At 43.8% G+C, this 19,482-nt stretch overlaps 1 long non-coding RNA gene across 2 annotated transcripts in view; it reads left to right on the top strand.

The window, feature by feature from the left end:
* Positions 1-19,482, top strand: part of LOC124555611 — a 66,754-nt gene that overhangs the window by 31,340 nt on the left and 15,932 nt on the right. For both annotated transcript variants that reach the window (XR_006968571.1, XR_006968570.1), the window contains exon 3: positions 9,183-9,406. This is a non-coding gene — a long non-coding RNA (uncharacterized LOC124555611). The remainder of the gene's footprint in view (positions 1-9,182; positions 9,407-19,482) is intronic.

The raw sequence follows: 19,482 nt of genomic DNA on the forward strand, positions 1-19,482 counted from the left end.
AGACCGTCGCATCGACACCGGGGCCTTTATCCTCACCTTCGAGGGGGACGTTCTCCCGGAGAAGGTAAAGGTGATGTGCTACCGGTGCAATGTGCGACCTTACGTCCCGCTTCCTATGCGCTGTTTTCGGTGTTTGCACTTTGGGCACATGTCATCATGGTGTGAGGCTGAGCCCCTTTGTGGCGATTGTGGACGTCCTCTTCGTGAGGAACATACATGCACCCCACCACCTCGGTGCGTTAATTGTCCTGGCATCCACTCACCTAGATCCTCAGACTGCCCCGCATATCAGAAGGAGAAGAAGATACAAGAACTCAAAACTTTGGATCGTCTCTCTTATTCTGAGGCCAGGAAGAAGTATGACTGCCTCCATCCCGTGCCGTTGACCACTTCGTTTGCCTCAGTTGTGTCCACTCCTTCCGCGGTATCCTCACCCCTATCCTGTCCCCCCTCCGCCTCCTCCCCCCATCCGGGGTCTCTGCCTCCGCCTCCCAAATCCCTCCCTTCCAAATCCTCCTCCCCCGTGGCCCCCGCCCCCTCTGCCCCAGGGGCCACCCTTCCTCCTCCTCCTCCTCCCCCCCCCCCCTGCCGCCTGAGAAGCGATCCTCTTCTCAGGCGTCCATCGGGGAAACGTTCCGGACCCCAGCTTCTGAGGTCCGGCGTTCCAAAACGGACTCCGCGCATGAGGACCTTCTTCGGGTCCAGCCCACCATCCCTGTGCCTCCTCGGACTTCCAAGAAGGCCTCCAAGAAGAAGTCTCTATCCCCCTCTCCACCCCGGCGCGTTTCGTCTGACGCTCCATCCGTGAGTCGCTGCTCCCGGCCGTCCTCAGTTTCGCTGGGACGCTCTGCTGCCAGGCGCTCAGCTGGCCTCTCGTCAGCAAATGATGCTGCCCCTCCTACACCACCAGGGACAGCGTCCGCAGCTGGCGACGACTCGATGGAACAGGATCCGCCTCCCGCCAGTTGTAGTGTTGTTCCCTCGAAACCTGGCCCTCCGCGGCTGTCGAGGTGACCAGCTCTTCCCCCGTCTCGTTCCCCCTCTTTTTTGACTAGCGATGGCCTTGTTACATTGGAACATAAGAGGTCTTCGATCTAATCGGGAGGAATTACAACTGCTCCTCCGCCTGCACTGTCCGCTTGTCCTTGGTCTCCAGGAAACCAAGTTGTGCCCGACTGACCGTATTGCCTTTACCCACTATACCTCGGAGTGGTATGACCTCACCCCTGTGGACGGTATCCCAGCTCATGGTGGGGTCATGTTGCTCATTCGGGACGATGTCTATTACCATCCCATCCCATTGACCACCCCACTCCAAGCAATAGCTGTCCGTATTACTCTTTCTGCTTTTACTTTTTCAGTTTGTACCATCTACACTCCATCGTCATCCACTGTTAGTTGGGCTGACATGATGCACCTGATTGTTCAGCTTCCCCCGCCATTTTTATTGTTTGGCGACTTCAATGCCCATCATCCCCTTTGGGGCTCTCCTGCATCCTGTCAAAGAGGCTGACTCTTGGCGGATGTCTTCAACCATCTCAATCTCGTCTGCCTCAATACTGGAGCCTCGACTTTCCTCTCGGACTCTACTCATAGCTACTCTCACTTGGACCTCTCGATCTGTTCTACCACTCTTGCCCGTTGGTTCGAGTGGTATGTCCTTTCTGACACCTATTCGAGCGACCACTTCCCCTGTGTCTTTCGTCTCCTGCACCACACCCCATCCCCACGTCCTTAGAGCTGGAACACACCGAAAGCTGACTGGGGACTTTACTCCTCCCTGGCGACCTTTCCGGACCACGATTTTCTCAGTTGTGATAGTCAGGTTGAATACCTCATGGCTGTTATCATCAATGCTGCTGAACGTTCCATTCCTCGTACTACTTCTTCTTCACGTCGCGTTTCCATCCCCTGGTGGATCGAGGCTTGTAGAGACCCTATCCGTACTCGATGACGTGCTTTACGCACATTTCGCCGCCATCCTACGTTGGCGAATTGTATTGGATACAAACGACTCCGAGCGCAATGCCGTAGAGTCATCAAAGACAGCAAAAAAGCTTGTTGGGCGTCTTTCACCAGCTCCTTTAACAGTTTTACTCCCTCTTCTGTCGTATGGGGTGGCCTGCGCCGGCTGTCGGGCATTAAGGCCCACTCCTCGGTACCTAGCCTGACCTCAGGTAATGAGGTCCTCGTTGATCCTGTGGCTGTCTCCAATGCCTTCGGCCAGTTTTTCGCGGCTGTTTCCAGCTCCGCCCATTACCACCCTGCCTTCCTTCCCAGGAAAGAGGCAGAAGAGGCTCGGCGACCTTCCTTCCACTCGCTGAATCTGGAAACTTATAATGCCCCCTTTACTATGCGGGAACTCGAACGTGCGCTTGCACTGTCCCGGTCCTCTGCTCCGGGGCCAGATGCCATTCACGTTCAGATGCTGGCACACCTTTCTCCGGCGGGCAAAAGCTTCCTTCTTCGTACCTATAATCGCGTCTGGACCGAAGGTCAGGTCCCCATGCGTTGGCGTGACGCCGTCGTTGTTCCTATACCCAAACCCGGGAAGGATAGACACCTTCCTTCTAGTTACTGCCCCATTTCTCTTACAAGCTGTGTCTGTAAGGTGATGGAGCGCATGGTTAATGCTCGGTTAGTCTAGATTCTTGAATCTCGACGGCTACTTACCAATGTCCAATGCGGCTTTCGTCGCCGCCGCTCCGCTGTTGACCACCTTGTGACCTTGTCGACATTCATCATGAACAACTTTTTGCGAAGGTGCCAAACGGTAGCCGTGTTCTTTGATTTGGAGAAGGCTTATGATACCTGTTGGAGAGGAGGTATCCTCCGCACTATGCACAGGTGGGGCCTACGCGGTCGCCTGCCCCTTTTTATTGATTCCTTTTTAACGGATCGAAAGTTTAGGGTACGTGTGGGTTCCGTATTGTCCGACGTCTTCCTCCGGGAGAACGGAGTGCCTCAGGGCTCCGTCTTGAGCGTAGCCCTTTTTGCCATCGTGACCAATCCAATTATGGATTGCATTCCACCTAATATCCCAGGCTCTCTCTTTGTCGATGACTTCGCAATCTACTGCAGTGCCCAGAGAACATACCTCCTGGAGCGCTGCCTTCAGCGTTGTCTAGACAGCCTATACTCATGGAGCGTGGCAAATGGCTTCCGGTTCTCTGAAGAGAAGACGGTTTGTATCAACTTTTGGCGATATAAAGCGTTCCTTCCGCCATCCTTACATCTCGGTCCAGTTGTTCTCCCATTCGTGGAAACAACTAAGTTTCTAGGGCTCACGTTGGACAGGAAACTGTGTTGGTCTCCGCATGTCTCTTATTTGGCGGCCCGTTGTACACGTTCCCTTAATGTCCTCAGAGTTCTTAGTGGTTCATCTTGGGGAGCCGGATCGCACTGTCCTGCTTCGCTTGTATCGGTCCATAGTCCGATCGAAGCTGGATTATGGGAACTTTGTCTACTCGTCTGCTCGGCCATCCCTCTTACGCCGTCTCAACTCCATCCACCATCGGGGGTTCCGTCTTGCGACCGGAGCCTTCTACACTAGTCCTGTCGAGGGTCTTTATGCTGAAGCTGCCGAATTACCATTGACCTACCGGCACAACGTACTGCTGTGTTGGTATGCCTGCTGGCTGTTGTCTATGCCCGACCACCCCTCTTACCAGTCCTCCTTCGCCGATTCTCTCGACCGTCAGTACGGGTTGTATGTGTCTGCCCTGCTGCCCCTGGAGTCCGCTTCCGTCGCCTGCTTCGACAATTGGATTTTGCCCTCCCTACCACCTTCAGAGAGGGTGAGAGCCCGACACCACCTTGGCTCCAGGCTCCGGTTCATATTTATATCGACCTCAGCTCACTCCCGAAGGAGGGTACTCCGGCTGCAGTGTATTGCTCACGGTTTGTCGAACTTCGTGCTCGACTTGCCGGTCACACGTTTATTTACACTGATGGCTCCAAAACTGACGATGGTGTCGGCTGTGCCTTTGTCGTCGGGGCCACCACCTTTAAATACCGGCTCCTTGACCAATTTTCCAGCTTTATGGCCGAGCTTTTTGCTCTCCGTCAGGCCGTTCAGTATGCCCGCCGCCACCGCCATTCATCGTATGTACTCTGCTCTGACTCACTCAGTGCTCTTCAGAACCTTGGAGCTCCCTATCCGGTCCATCCCTTGGTTCAACGGATACAGCAGTCCCTCCATTCTTTCGCTGATAATGGTTCTCCTGTCAGCTTTCTGTGGGTTCCCGGACATGTAGGAGTGCCTGGGAATGAGGCTGCGGATGCTGCAGCCAAGGCTGCAGTCCTCCTGCCTCGGCCAGCCTCCCATTGTGTCCCGTCATCTGACGTTTGTGGGGATGTTTGTAAGAGGCTTGTGTCGTTGTGGTGGGATGCTTGGTCATCCCTCCAAGGAAACGAGCTCCGGGCAGTAAAACCGCTCCCAACTGCTTGGACAACCTCCTCCCGACCATCTCGGCGAGAGGAGGTCCTTCTGACCAGGTTGCGGATTGGGCATTGCCGGTTTAGCCACCGCTACCTGCTCTGCGGTGACCCAGCCACGCAGTGCCCTTGTGGTCAGGCATTAACAGTGCGCCATGTTTTATTGTCGTGTCCCCGCTTTAGTCAATCTTGTGTTGTGCTGTCCCTGCCATCTACTTTGCCGGATATTTTAGCTGATGACGCTCGAGCAGCTGCTCGTGTTCTGCGTTTTATAACTTTGACTGGCTTGTCCAAAGACATCTAACCTTTTTACTTATTTTATCTGCATCTTTGTCAGGTCTTTCTGGTGTCCCCCCCTCCCCTTGAGTTTTACTAGATTCCATGTGCTCTAACAACAGTGACTGGGTGCTAATGACCTCAGTAGTTGAGCGCCCTTAAACCCCACAAAAAGAGAGAGAGAGAGAGAGAGAGAGAGAGAGAGAGAGAGAGAGAGAGAGAGCACAGTACAATTCTTATCCACAGTGGGCTGTTATCAGTGACATAGTTCTGAAGGTACTTCGGGTTTCACTGCACTGATTCTAAACCCTGTTAATCAAATGGGATGTTTGTCTACTGCTGTGACTTGGTAACATGCTCTGCACTAATTACTATTTAAAGTTTATCTTTGTAACAATTTTTGTCTTATGTGTAAAACTGGATGGAGGAACTGATGTGATCTTATTCCTTGAATTAATTTTAGTACCTTTGTTGTCAGTGACTGTCGTGACTGGTGGCTGTTTATAAAAAGTGCTATATTCTCCTTAGGTTTTCATCATTCCTTAGGTAAAATTCAGGTTTTACAAACTGAAATGTTAATGCAAACTAAATATTTTTATTTTTGTTTGCCAAAAGCTGTGACACCACTGATCTCAATGATGCAAACAGCTCTTAGTTTTATTGTTCTTCATTAAAGTGATTGCAGTTGTGAGTTGTTAATTTTCCCATTCCTTTCATTTTTGACTTGAAATAATATTCAGGTGGAAGTATCTCATCAAACCATCATCTTACAGATGTTACACTGTAAGCCCAACTGTTAAATATCAGTAATAAAATTTGCTGTAGTTGACATTATCCTGTCAGTTCTGGCCACTGAGATGGCATTTTACTTCTGCCTTAGTTCAAAAATGTGCTTTGCTGTAATTAATAGAAAGGTTTCATGAAGTTCCAGAGCATTTCTTCCCACTTTGTCCCATGTCAGTAAATCACATGATCATATTGTCCTTGTCAGTACCATAATCAAAGTCACTGACTTTCCTTTTTAATGTATACTACTCTCTTTGTAGGTTTGAACAAAGTCCCATTTCTGTTTACATGCAACTGCATTGCCTTAATTTTCTCACCTACATCTACATCTGGATCCATGTGGATACTCTGCAAATAACACGTAAGTGCCTGGCAAAGCGTTCATCGAACCACATTCACAATAATAGTCTATTATTCCACTCTCAAACAGTGCACAGAAAAAATGAACACCTGTATCTCTTTGTGTGAGCTCTGATTTCCCTTATTTTATGATGATTGTTTCTCCCTATGTAAGTCAGTGTCAACAAAATATTTTCGCGTTATGACGAGAAAGCTGGCGATTCAAATTTTGTGAGCAGGTTCTGCCCCAATGAAAAACACCTTTGTTTTAATGGTGTTCATCCCAAATCCAGTATCATGTCCATGACACTGTCTCCCCCCCTTTGTCAATAATACAATGTGTGCTGCTGCTCTTTGAACTTTCTTGATGTATTCCTTTAAATCTATCTGGTAAGGGTCCCACACTGCACACCAGTATTCCCTAACAGGATGGATAAGCATAGTGTTGGCAGTCTCTTTAGTAGCAGTTGCATCTTCTAAGTATTCTTCCAATAAATCACAGTTCTTGATTTGCCTTCCCACAACATTTTCGGTGTTCATTACAGTTGAAGTTGTTCATAATTGTAATTCTTGGGTATTTAGTAGAAGTTACGACATTTAGATTACTGATTTATCATGTAACCGAAGTTTAATGGATTCCTTTTAGCACTCATGTGTACGAACTCTCACTTTTTGTTATTTAGGATCAATTGCCAGTTTTTTGCACCATACAGATATCTTTCCTAAATTGTTCTGCTATTTTTCATCTCCTGAGGACTTTACTAGATGACAAATGACAGCATCATCTGCAAACAACCCAAGACAGCTTATCAAATTTTCTCCTAAATTGTTTAACGAAGAGCAGAGGGCATGTAACACTACCTTGAGGAATACCAGAAATCACTTCTGTTTGATTTTCTTTAGGTAATACAACCTGTGACCCCTCTGACACGAATGACAAGTCCAGTCACATAACTGAGACGATATTCCATAAGCACACAGTTTTATTAAAAGTTGTTCGTGTAATAGTATCAGAAGCCTTTCGGAAATCAAGAAGAGTGTGTGTGTGTGTGTGTGTGTGTGTGTGTGTGTGTGTGTGTGTGTGTGTGTCCTGTTGCATATCAGCACTAATGATATGACTGTAATATAGTGGATTACTCCTGCTACCTTTCTTGAATAATGGTGTGATCAGTTCAGCTTTCCAGTCTGCCGTCAAGCAAGCAGTTGTATATGATTAAGTATGGAGCTATTTCTTAAACATGCTCTGAAAGGAACCTAATTGGTACAGTCTGGAGCAGAAAACTTGCTTTTATTGAGTGATTTAAGTTGCTTCACTACTCTGAGCATATCTACTTCTAAGTTCCTTATGTTGGCAGCTGTTCTTGATTTGAATTCTGGAATATTTTCTTAGTCTTCTGTGTTGAAGGCATTTTGAAAGGCTGTGTTTCATAACTCTGCTTTCGCAGCACTGTCATTGATAATATTTCCATAGCTATCGTGCAGAGAAGGCATTGACTTTGTCTTGCCGTTAGCGTACTTTACATTCTATCAGACTCTTTGGATTTTCTACCAAATTTAGAGATAAAGTTTCATTGTGAAACTATTATAAGCATCTCGCATTGATGTCTGTGCTAACCTTGCAGCTTCTGTAAAAGATTGCCAGTCTTGGAGATTTTGCATTAATTTAAACTTGGCTTTTTCCGATTTTTGTCACTGTGAGTGTATAAATATTTATCGCGATTTTAGATTGGTTTCATTTCTATGCTGATAAAAATATCTTTGTCCATTTTCATATTTCTGGTCGTAACTTTGATATTCTTTTTGAACTACGACTTCAGTCTTAAGTGATTGACCTGTACCCTCGATGTGGCATGTCACAAGTGCTGAACAGCTATTCATACAGCATAATTTTGGTATATGAAACTCTGACACTGTGGCTAATATTCCATATGCTGGTCTTGTCTAGCTGTTTTCTTCCATCTTTGTGGATGCACAAGAAATTCTTCAATTTCACAACTTCAAAGCAACTCTTGTTGAACATTTGAGCCCTTTTGGCTAATTAGCTCTATGGGTGCAGTATGGTTGGCATATTTCCCCACTGGCATTCTGCCATTAAGTTTGTTGTGCAACTTCGCTACTACTCTATGTTCAGTTCTTGTAACCTGGTGAAACAACTTTGAAGTTTATTCAGAAACTCGGATGATACGGAAAATTACATTGGTCAGACCAAAACCAGCCCAAACTCCAGCAAGGCATTCATTGTGCATTTAAAACTGTGTGATTGTATTGAAAACACAAGGTGCAACTGCTGGTGTGGGGCTAAACATATGGAATTAGATGAATTTGTGGCAGGCCAGTCAGTGAACTGATGACTAACAGAAGACAACAGCCTGGCCCACTAAAGCCACAAGTGCATAATTTTCTGGTTTCCATAATGTTCGGAATGTCTTCAAAAGTTCTGTAAAATGATTTGTGTGATTTTCATGTTTTGCATTGCAATTAAATCATACGCAAATTACAGTCTGGACTGAAAAACTACTCGGGCAGTCTGCCTCTATTGGCTTGTAATTGATATAGTAGAAGTTTTGTTAAAGGATATGGCCAACTTCCTCATCACGGTAAAAGTGATACATGAGGTAATTCACTGCTCATAACATTAATGGATCAGAAGTTACTCTGAAATTCTATCCTTCTTTTCTTCAGTACTCCACTTATTCCAAATCATCTTCTTCTTCTTCTTTCTCTAGTGCCTTTGTCCTGCATGTTGCGCATGGTCGGCATGGTTAAGGTCTGAATTGGAATGGTTAATTTTAAGTAGTGGCCTGATTCCCTTCATGTTGCCACCCTCAAAGCCCCCCCCCCCCCCCCCCTCTCAGATGTCTGCAAGTCTTGTAACTGAGGCAGGACATGGGGACCAGCCTGGTATTCATGTAGTGGGATGTGGAAAATCGCCTAAAAACCACATCCAGGCTGGTCGGCACACTGGCCATTGTCTTTAGTCCACCCGGCCGATTCGAGCCGGGGCTGGCGCATCTCCAGAGTCCAGGAAGCAGCGTATTAGTGCTCTCTGCTAGCCTGGCAGGTACTCCACTTATTCCAAATGTGACATAATATTCTATTTTATAGGACATTGTTGGTAAAACCATAAAAATTAATTACCTTGTTTTTATTGATCATTTTGTATGCTGCTGCAATAACATGTAACTGTAACCTACAGTTGTTTACAGGTTACTGAAGAGGCTCAGAAGTTTTTAGATTTGGGGTAAGTGGGTGGAGATACTTTGGATAGGTGGTAGACATTTTATGATATTTTCAATGGGCACCACTTCTATAAGGTGAAATAAAATGATCATACTGCTTTATAGGCCAGGAGACGCTGTCTGGGGACGTTCATCCACCTGACACAAGTTTGTTCGATGCCACTCCAATGACTTGTGCATCTCTGGGATGAGGATTAGATGAAATTGTTAGAACAGCACAAACATCTCGTCCCTGAGTGAAGAAAATCTGTCAACTGGCCAGGAATCGAGCCCGGAACTTCACCATGTAGAGGCAGCAATGTTAACAACTAGCTGTGGAAAACTGTAAGGTATTTATTTTCGCAGATCGCTTAAGACAGGGAACTATCTTCATCACACTAGTTTCACTTGAATGTGTCTTCAATGTTGGCTTAACCACCAGTCTCGCCACCCAGGTGTAACTAAAAACTTAAGATAGAACCTCAATTTGCTATTATGCAAGTTCGCCAATCATAATTTTATAGTAGGAGAATACTTAATTCTCCCAACAATGAGTAAATTGAGAATTACATTTTTGTAAGTGGTGGGCATGACAGGGCATCATGCAAAACATTACTAAATGTATTTCTGGGAACTACCTAGACCAGAGTTTTTGGAAGCCCACTCATGATAGAAATATATTGTGCCTAATAGCAATAAACAAACCTGACCTCATCTCTTTGACGACGTCCACATAGGAACTGGTATTGGACATGGGGCAACTAAAGCAAGTAGGATATATATTTTCAGCGAAATAGATAGAGGCAGTTGTCATATCTCAGTAAGGAACTCCAAACATTTACCTGTGGAAAGGATTGTGTAGAACTACTGTGACTAAAGTTGAGAAGAACGGTTACCATGTGCTTAACAGATATTTCCGTAGTAGAACAGTTCATGGTGGGAGGGGCCCCTTTGGGGGAGGGGGGGGGGTATAAACTCACTGCAAAGAAAGTTACTACTGTATAATAGGTGTAAAACAAAGCATAATGCTCAAGAGAGGGAAGTTCTGAATTAAATGTGTTAGGCAGTCTAAGAGGGCAATGTGTTAAGCTTCCAAGAACTAGCATAGCAAAATATTATGGAAAGATCTCTCGCAAAACCCAAAGATATATTCCAGTTGTATATAAAGGTTTGTGAGAGTACCAAAGTTAGTGTCCAGAAACTCGTGGAGGAAACAGGAACTGAGATTAAGGGAAGGAAAGCAAAAGCAGAAACAGTAAAGTGTTTTAAAATGTTCCTTTACAGCAGAAAATGCAGAGGTGTTTCCCCCAGTTTAACTCCATCATTACAAAGATAAGTGGTAGATATTGGTGACATTGGTGTTGAGAAACAGTTGAAATCTTCAAAATTGACTGAATCTCTATGGCCTGATACAATCCCAGACTCTCTGAGGCCTGATATGATCCTTATTAGATCCTATATAGAATATGTGGCTGAGTTTGAGTTAGCCACCTCCCCCCCTCCTAACACACACCTCCTTAACTTCAATCTACCATAGACTCCTTAAAAAAAAGTTGGAAGCAACCAGGTGACACCCAGCTATGAGAAAGGTAATAGAAGTGATCCACAAAACTACCATCCAATGTCCTTGACACCCATTTCTTGTAGAATCTTAGAGTATATGATGTACCTTGATCAATATCATCTCCATGACAGCCAGCATGGATTTCGAAAACATCCTGAAATTTGTGGATCAAGGTAGTCAGTGTTTCCAGACTTCCAAAGCATTTGACTCTGTATCACACTAAGGCTTACTAACAAAAGCACAGGCATATGGAGTATCGAACGGAATGAGTGAGTGGATTGAAGATTTCTTGTTATAGAGAACACAGCATACTGCCTTGAATGGAGAGTCATTGATAAGTACAGAAGGAACTTCAGGTGTGCTCCAGGGAAGTGTGTTGGAGCCCTTGCTGTTCATATTGTATATTAATAAAATTTTGCCTTTCACAAAATGAAAGAAACCTACATAACTTCAGTATGCTGGGTATAGTGGGACAGCAACTCATTTTTAGATTGTGATGTAAAATGGGACAGCCAGAGTTGCAACTAAAATGGATGTTCCTTTAGTTGGTGACCGGTTTCAGACTATGCCCATTCCCAAACTAGCCAATGTTTTCCAACTAAAATGGGCATCCAAAATAGCAGTGAATAAAGTAGGTTCTTATTTGTGTGATCCCAACTAATGTTCGTTAACGTATCCAACAATTAAAATATCAGTGTGTCATAGCTGGAATCACTCAACCTGTGTGTAACAACTTACAGGGATATGAATTGGAGCAATCACATAGGTTCAGTCATACGTAAAGCAGATGGCAGACTTCGATTCATTGGTAGAAGAATAGGGACCTGCTATAAGTCCATACCATGAGTACTTTCAAGAACTCGATGGACCCTTCCCGTTTGTTTGACCGATGGGAGAGAGTCATGGAGATATTAAAAACTAAACCAACTTCAAATTAGTTGCTACTAAAATTTGACAGTTTATGTAGCAACTTTAAAGAACCAACTTTTAATGATAAGATTAATACTCTACAAAACCTCACTACGTATGGTTCTCATAGGGGTTAAATGTATTTTCAGTGCACACACAGGCATACAAGCAATCATTCAGCCTACATCCCATACACAACTGGAGTGAGGGGAAAGCCTGAATAACTGGCTCAGTGGGAAGTGCCTCTGCCATGCAGTGGTTTGCAGGGTGTGGTTCTAGATACAGAAATCATAATCCGCTCCTGCTCCTGGAGTGCACTTCAGTCTTCACAATACACATTCGCAGCTGATAAAGTTCAAAATACATTTATTATAAATATAAATTTATTCGTATAATTCTGCTGAGTACTGCTGTGCATGAGTACTCACGAAAATGAATTAGCAGACGTGGTAACCTAGGAATTGTGTAATGATAGTTCCACAGCTCAGTGTACAATCACTTTGCATTATGTCCACACTCTCAGATAGTCACGCGTCAGTGGGAAGGACATAGGTTGGGAATGATGGATCACCTACATCTATACTCTGCAGACCACTCTGAGGTGCACAGCTAACAGCAAGTTGTGTAGCTTATCATTCATTTCTGTAATTTTCATAATTAATCATTATTTAGAGATTGCACTTAATCCTCAAGTTACCTGGTTCTGTCATTCTAGGCTTGGTAACGCCTCAGTAATGCCTCGAAAATGTGTGTATAGTTCATCGTAATTGTTAAACATTCTCTAAATAGATATTAAACATTAAAATATTACAGCAGTCTTAGAAAAAGTTTTATCTGTATAAATGATGGTATAAATAGAACAGCATTGACTGTTAATCAGTCCACCATTATATTGGTATATAGCTTGCTTCTTTCATTTAGTTATGTTGGGCATTTTGTGATCGTTCAACTTGAACTTGAGAATGGCTATAAAGTCAAAATCACAGTTGTGTGAAATACAAGAACAGTAATGTACAGTTAAATGACAAAAATCCTTTCTAAACAGATGTGTATATAGGAGGCATACTGAGTCAGTGATTATACTTGAGATTTGTCTACTCACTCTCGTTTCTAAGCAAGTAGAGTCCACTTGTAGTCAGAAAACAGACAGGTGATGAGTGGGTTGCAGTGGAAACTTCTGAGTTGAGTCTAAGAGCACATTGTGTCAAGTTTAAACTGAGTATATGGAGCTCATTCCTGATATCTACTACGATGGGCTTTTTCTCCATGTTTCACAAAATAATACATCCTGAAACATTTAGTAGAATTAAACAGGAGTTGCTACTTCTGTGGATAGCCACATGTCAGCTTAATGTAGAAATGTTGGATACACAAACATTTTTTGTTCCTCACAAGTAATTTCCACTTCATAATATGATCATATGGCACCCATATTGATATTCAGAAATGTGGAAGTTTTTTAAAATGTTAGTCATATCCAATAAGCAATATTGTGATTATGTATAAATATGTAATTTAATGTGGAACCCAAATTTTTCCCGTGACAGTTCTCCTTTTCATTCTGGATCATGATTCTTCTTCCAAAGTAGTAGTGCAGTGATGAGTGTTAGACTACTTGAAAAGGAAAAAAGAAAAAGGTGCAAGGAGATGCTGTTACAGCTTATCTATCAAAGTAGAGAAGACTTAAGTTGGATGTCACATTAGTGGACTGAGAAAACCATTAGATCGAGTGGGCATTGCCCCCAGTTTTAAATAAATACTGGTAAATCTTGCAGTTTCATCTGGGGCATGAGAGCAAAATGTGATAAATTGTCAACGTGTCATTGTTTTCAGGCCATTATCGATTTTTTGAAGGATTACACCAATTAATACTGTGCATATAAAAATGCTTATTTTAAAATAAATTTTCATACAAATGAATGTTTGACCGCATTGAACTAGGACTCTTACTTACCACAATCAGTGCTGTACTGGAACTAGATGAGCACAACTTGTGGCACAACTCGAACCTCCTGAAATCACATTTTTACTACTTTTGAAAATCCACAGAAGCTGTCCTCCATACCATGAGTGGAAGGGTAAAGAATGGACTAAGAGTAAGAGAATGTGTCTTCCATAAATACTAGTCCGACATGCAGAGGGAAACCTTTGTTGTGCTTGGATTGTAGAACAGGGGTACTACAAGACGGAAATTTTCCTGCAAAAACCTGTGAAATGCAAAAGGTCAGGTCTTGAGTTGGGTATAGTTTTTAGATGTTGGGAAGCTTCACTGCCTCCCTACATTTTCAGCATTCTAAGACATTCTCATTTCACAGTAAAGTTTGAAAGTTTCTGCAAGAGCTTCCATTAATTGGGTCCATGGTTGTTGCCACAACTTCTGTCATCTGCGGGATTTGCTGTCAACTGCAAGTAATACACTGAAGAGCCGAACAATCTGGTACACCTGCCTAATATCGTATAGGGCTCCCACCAGTGCACAGAAGTGCTGCAACACAATGTGGAATGGACTCGACTAATGTTTGAACTAGTGCTGGATTGAATTGACCCTATGAATCCTGCAGGGCTTTCCATAATCCTGGTAGAGCGGAGATCTCTTCTGAACAGCAAGTTGCAAAGCATCCCAGATATGTTCAATAATGTTCATGTCTGGGGAGTTTGGTGGCCAGCAGAAGTGTTTAAACTCAAAAGTGTGTTCCTGGAGCCACTCGGTAGTGATGTGGGGTGTTGCATTGTCCTTCTGGAATTGCCCAAGTCCATCAGAATGCACAATGGACATGAATGGATGCAGGTAATCAGACAGGATGCTTATGTATGTGTCACCTGTCAGGGTTTTACCTAGACATCCATCACTCCAACTGCCCATGCCCCACATCATGACAGTCTCCATCAGCTTGAACAGTCCCCTGCTGTCATGCAGGGTCCATGGATTCGTGAGGTTGTCTCCATACCTGTACATGTCCATCCACTAAATACAATTTGAAACAAGACTAGTCCTGCCAGGCAACGTGTTTCCAGTCATCAACAGTCCAATGTCGGTATTGGTGGGCCCAGGTGAGGTGTAAAGCTTTGTGTCGTGCAGTCATCAAGGGTACACGAGTGGGCCTTCGGCTCCAGAAGCCCATAACGCTGTGGCGTTGAATGATTGGTACGCTGACACATCTTGTTGACCCAGCATTGAAATCTGCAGCAATTTGTGGAACGGTTGCACTTTTGTCACATTGAACGATTAACTTCAATTGTTGTTGGTCCCGTCCTTGTAGGATCTTTTGCTGGCTGCAGCGATATCAGGGATTTGATGTTTCACCAGATTCCTGATACAGTACACTCCTGAAATGGTCATACGGGAAAATCCCCACTTCATTGCTACCTCAGAGATTGCTCTTACGCAGACTATAACACTGCGTTCAAACTTGCTTACATGTTAAGCTACCATTGTCTTACATGTTGATAAGCTGCCATTGTAGCAGTCTGACAATTGTGCCAGACACTTGTTGTCTTGTGTAACTGGTGTTGACTGCAGCACTGTGATCTGCCTATTTATGTATCTCTGTATTTGAATACACATGCCTATACCAGTTTCTTTGGTTCTTCAGTGTATATCAGTCTTGACAGCTCCTACAGGTGCTTGGAGGAGCCCAAATATTTTCATTTCAGTGAAAAGGGAAGTCAAATCTGCCTTTAGTGGCTTAGATGAACCATTGGGTACTTCAAAAGTACAATGCTGTGATTTGTATTAAATCGTGCATTTGATCTTTATATGTTACATTGTTAATTTTCTATCATCCATCCAGCATACAAATTTTGTTGACTCTTAAATCATTTAAATTTCGGGGGGGGGGGGGGGGGGGGGGGTTGTTCTATCAATCTGACAGTCCGTTCTTTCCTTGTAATCCTGAAACTGAGACAGTGCTTGGTGCTTAATGGCCTCACTGTCAATGTACTAAGCAGCAATTACAACATAAAACTTATCCAGAAGTCCAGTAGTCATTGCAAACAAGTTGTGGAAAGAAAGTCCTGTACAAATTGATTCATTGAAGTTTTTAGTGCTTTGTGAGGTCCCTATCATGGTAGGACCTTCTGTTACAGTAAGATGCCAGTCATAAGTAACAATTAAGCATATTATAATGTCACGTAGAGGAAGGTGTAAGTAGATGAATGACGAACGCTAACTTCACTTAACAAAGATTTATTCAGCACTTGCACATGCAAGAGCGCAGAGCGAACAGCCTCCGGCCAGAACACATACTGTATATATACAGCCACAGAACATTCCAGTACAATGATTCTTGCCATTTGTGGATACTTCTAGAATGTACTCGAACCAAATATAGAAATTAAAATTTTTCAGTTCAGGTGAGTTTTGAACGCACAACCATCCATGCAACAATCTAGTATCATAACCATTACACTACAGCAACTGCGCTACTCAGCTTCTTCTGCAACACCGCTACCTCCTTAAAAGAACAGCATCTGTGTGTTATGTCCCCCTAGTCCGGGATTGAGTCATTGGTCGTTTATACTCAGACTACTGATGTTCGCCCTGGCGGTGATCTTCTTAGAACTTCCTTTGCCGCTACGTTCTTTGTTCCCTCTCTGTTTGTTGCCTGTTGCTGGAGCTTCGAATTTACAATGGGTTGCAGGATCCTTATAGGGCTTCATTCGAAGGACGTGGACCGTATCTCTGATCTTTCGTCTTGTGTCGGGGTTGAAATCTTCAACTTCATAAGTAGCATCAGACAACTGTCTCACAACCTTATAAGTTACAAAGTAGCGCCTGAGGAGTTTCTCAGAGAGACCAACCTTCCAAACAGAAGTGAAGATCGAGACGAGGTCACCAGGCTGGTAGACAACAGGGTGGTGGCTCACGTCATACCTTCAGCGATTGTTTTCTTGAGCCTACAGTGTGTGGTGCCAAGCTAACTGCCGAGCTTCCTCAGCTCTGGTTAGCACCTGGCTGATGTAGTTGTTGTCCACATCATCAGGATGTAATGGAAACAGTGTCCATCGTCGACTTTATCGCCTCACAACTGTGCACCAGTAAAAATAGTGTAAATCCTGTGGTGTCTTGTTTTGCGGTGTTGTAGGCAGACGTCACAAAAGGTAGCACCTCATCCCAATTGCTCTGCTCAACACTGACTAACACTGATAGCATGTTCGTCAACATCTTATTAAGGCGTTCAGTAAGACCTTTAGTTTGCGAATGGTAGGCAGTCGTCATGTGATGAGTAATGTTGCACCGACGACTTATCTGTCACGAGATTGAATTGAAAAACTTTCCTTCGATCTGTAATTAACGACCTTGGAGCACCGCGTTTTAATACAATGTCTTCTACGATGAATTTGGCTACCTGGAATGCTTTGGCTGTTTTCATGGCTTTTGTAATGGCGTAGCATGTTAGATAATCAGTGCAAACAATAATCCATCTATTGCCACTAGCAGATGTTGGAAGTCGTCCGAGGAGGTCAATCCCAACACGCTGGAAAGGCGTTTCGGCTGGTGGAATTGGTCTGACTTGGCCAGGTGGTTTCTGAGAAACTGCCATTCTCCTCTGGCACTCTCAACAGTGCGACACATAGTGACGATCACTCCTAAATAAACCTGACCAGAAAAATCTGTTGCAGATCCTACCATATGTCTTGATAAATCCTAAATGTCTGGCCTCAGGTGTGTCACAGAATTTCTGTAGAACATCTAAGCACATGTGTTTAGGAATCACTGGTAGCCACCTCCTTCCAAACGGATCAAAGTTTTTCTTGCAAAGTAAGCCATTAACTACCTTAAATTGTCCTTTCACATCCTCTGACTTAAGGCAAGCATAATTTAAGATATCTTGGCATCCTTCTTCTGCTCAGCAGAGGGATCCTGGAGTGCAGCAAGACAGTCACTATCTTCATCAAAGTCTTGATGGTTTTGCACAGGGTTTCTTGAGAGACAGTTGGCATCTTGGTGTTTTCTTCCACTTTTGTACACTATGGTAATGTCATATACTCTTGAAGATGTAGTGCCCACCTGGCGAGTCGTCCTGTTGGATCCTTAAGACCTGCCGACCAACAAAGTGAATGATGGTGTGAAACAACTGTGAATGGCCTTCCATAGAGATTACTCTCGAAATTTGCACATGGCCCAGATCACAGAAAGACATTCTCTTTCTGTAGTTGAGTAGTTTCTCTCGTCTTTTGTAATTGTCCTAGAAGCATAGGCTATAACTTTCTATTTTCCATTCGAAATCTGCACCAGAACAGTACCGATCCCATACCCACTGTCATCTGTGTGTAGTTTGTAAGTGCTCTCTCATCATACAGACCAAGTACAGGGTCAGTCATCAGAGCTTTTCGCAGCACATCAAAAGAATCTTGTTGAGCATCACCCCAGATAAATTTAGCATCGGCTTTTAACAACTCGTGGAATGGCCTGGCTTTGAAACAAGTCTTTGATAAAATGATGGTAATAAGAACATAATCTGAGGAAGCTTCTCACATCTCTAATACTTTTAGGAATAGGAATTCTGTTACAGCTCTCACCTTTTCTGGGTCTGGCTGCACACCTTTTTTTGACACAAGGTGCCAAATTATTTTGATTTCTTTTGCTCCAAAGAGACACTTTCGTGGATTAAGTTTGTCTGGCTTGTTGGAGACACTTAAGAATGGCCCTCAGTCTTGTTATGAGTCCATCAAATGTCTGAGAATACTATAATGTCATCTAAATAACAAAGACACATCGTCCACTTCAGGTGCCTTAGAAGATTATCCAGCATTCGTTCAAAAGTTGCTGCTGCATTACACAAACGAAACAGCATTATCTTAAACTCATACAGGCACTTGTAGGGTGATGAATGCATTTTTCTCATGATCAGCCTCATCTACTTCGATTTGCCAGTATCCAGAGTTCATGTCCATGGTTGAGAAAAACTTAGCCCCCTTCAGACACTCTAGTGTATTGTCAATTCGTGGAAGAGGGTAAACGTCCTTTTTAGTTACCTTCTTAAGCTTCCTGTAATCAACACAAAAGCACCAACTGCTATCCTTCTTCCTGACGAGAACCACTGGTGATGACCATGGGCTCTGTGAAGGCTGAATAATGTCATTCTTCATCATTTTCTCTACCTCGTTGCGAATTATTCGACATTCCGTTGCAGACACACGGTATCCTCTCTGGCTTATTGGTTGATGGTCTCCAGTGCTGATCTGGTGCTTCACCATCAGTTTGTCTAATTTGCTCTTCACCTGTGGATTGAAGCATTTAGAGAACTCCTGAAGAATGGCAAATAGCTTCTTCTGTTGTTCCTTAGTGAGATTTGGTGATTGTCGAGCTCGAAGATCTTGTTTCATATTGGTAGTGCTAATTTTGTCCACAGACTCTGCATAGGAGGTTTCTATAACACTCAGCTGGTCTGCAATTAGTGGCTCAGCATTTGCTACACACATGCGTCTTGGAAGGATCTGCAGTTCTCTGCAACAGTTAACTATCCACAATTCACCGAATCCATTCTTAAACGAGACGACAGAGGCTGGGATGACCAAGTTATTATTTAATGGTATGCTTCTTTCGCATTCCACTAAAAGATCCATGGGTTGATGCATGGCGTGACGCAAGGCAGTTACCCTTCTAGCGCTGACTGCAGGAATGATCACTTCATCCAGCACACAGTCTTCACACACTCGGATGCGTATCTTCCTGTTCACAGTATCTCATCTCGTCTAGCATAATCTTCGAGCAACCACAATCTATAATTGCTTGAGAAGCTTTCAAAAAGTTCCATCCGAGAATGACGTCATGACTACACTCTTGTAAGACAATGAATTCTGAGGGCTGTGTATGGCCACTTATACCCACATGAATGACACATCTTCCTGTAGGTTTTACATATTTCTCATTAGCCACCTTCAGTAGAGATGTTTTGCTGTCGACCAATAGTTTTCTGCAATTGGTGATGGTACTTCTCCTAAAGGGCT

The sequence above is a fragment of the Schistocerca americana genome, chromosome X, assembly GCF_021461395.2.
Source record: "Schistocerca americana isolate TAMUIC-IGC-003095 chromosome X, iqSchAmer2.1, whole genome shotgun sequence".
Taxonomy (NCBI): domain Eukaryota; kingdom Metazoa; phylum Arthropoda; class Insecta; order Orthoptera; family Acrididae; genus Schistocerca; species Schistocerca americana.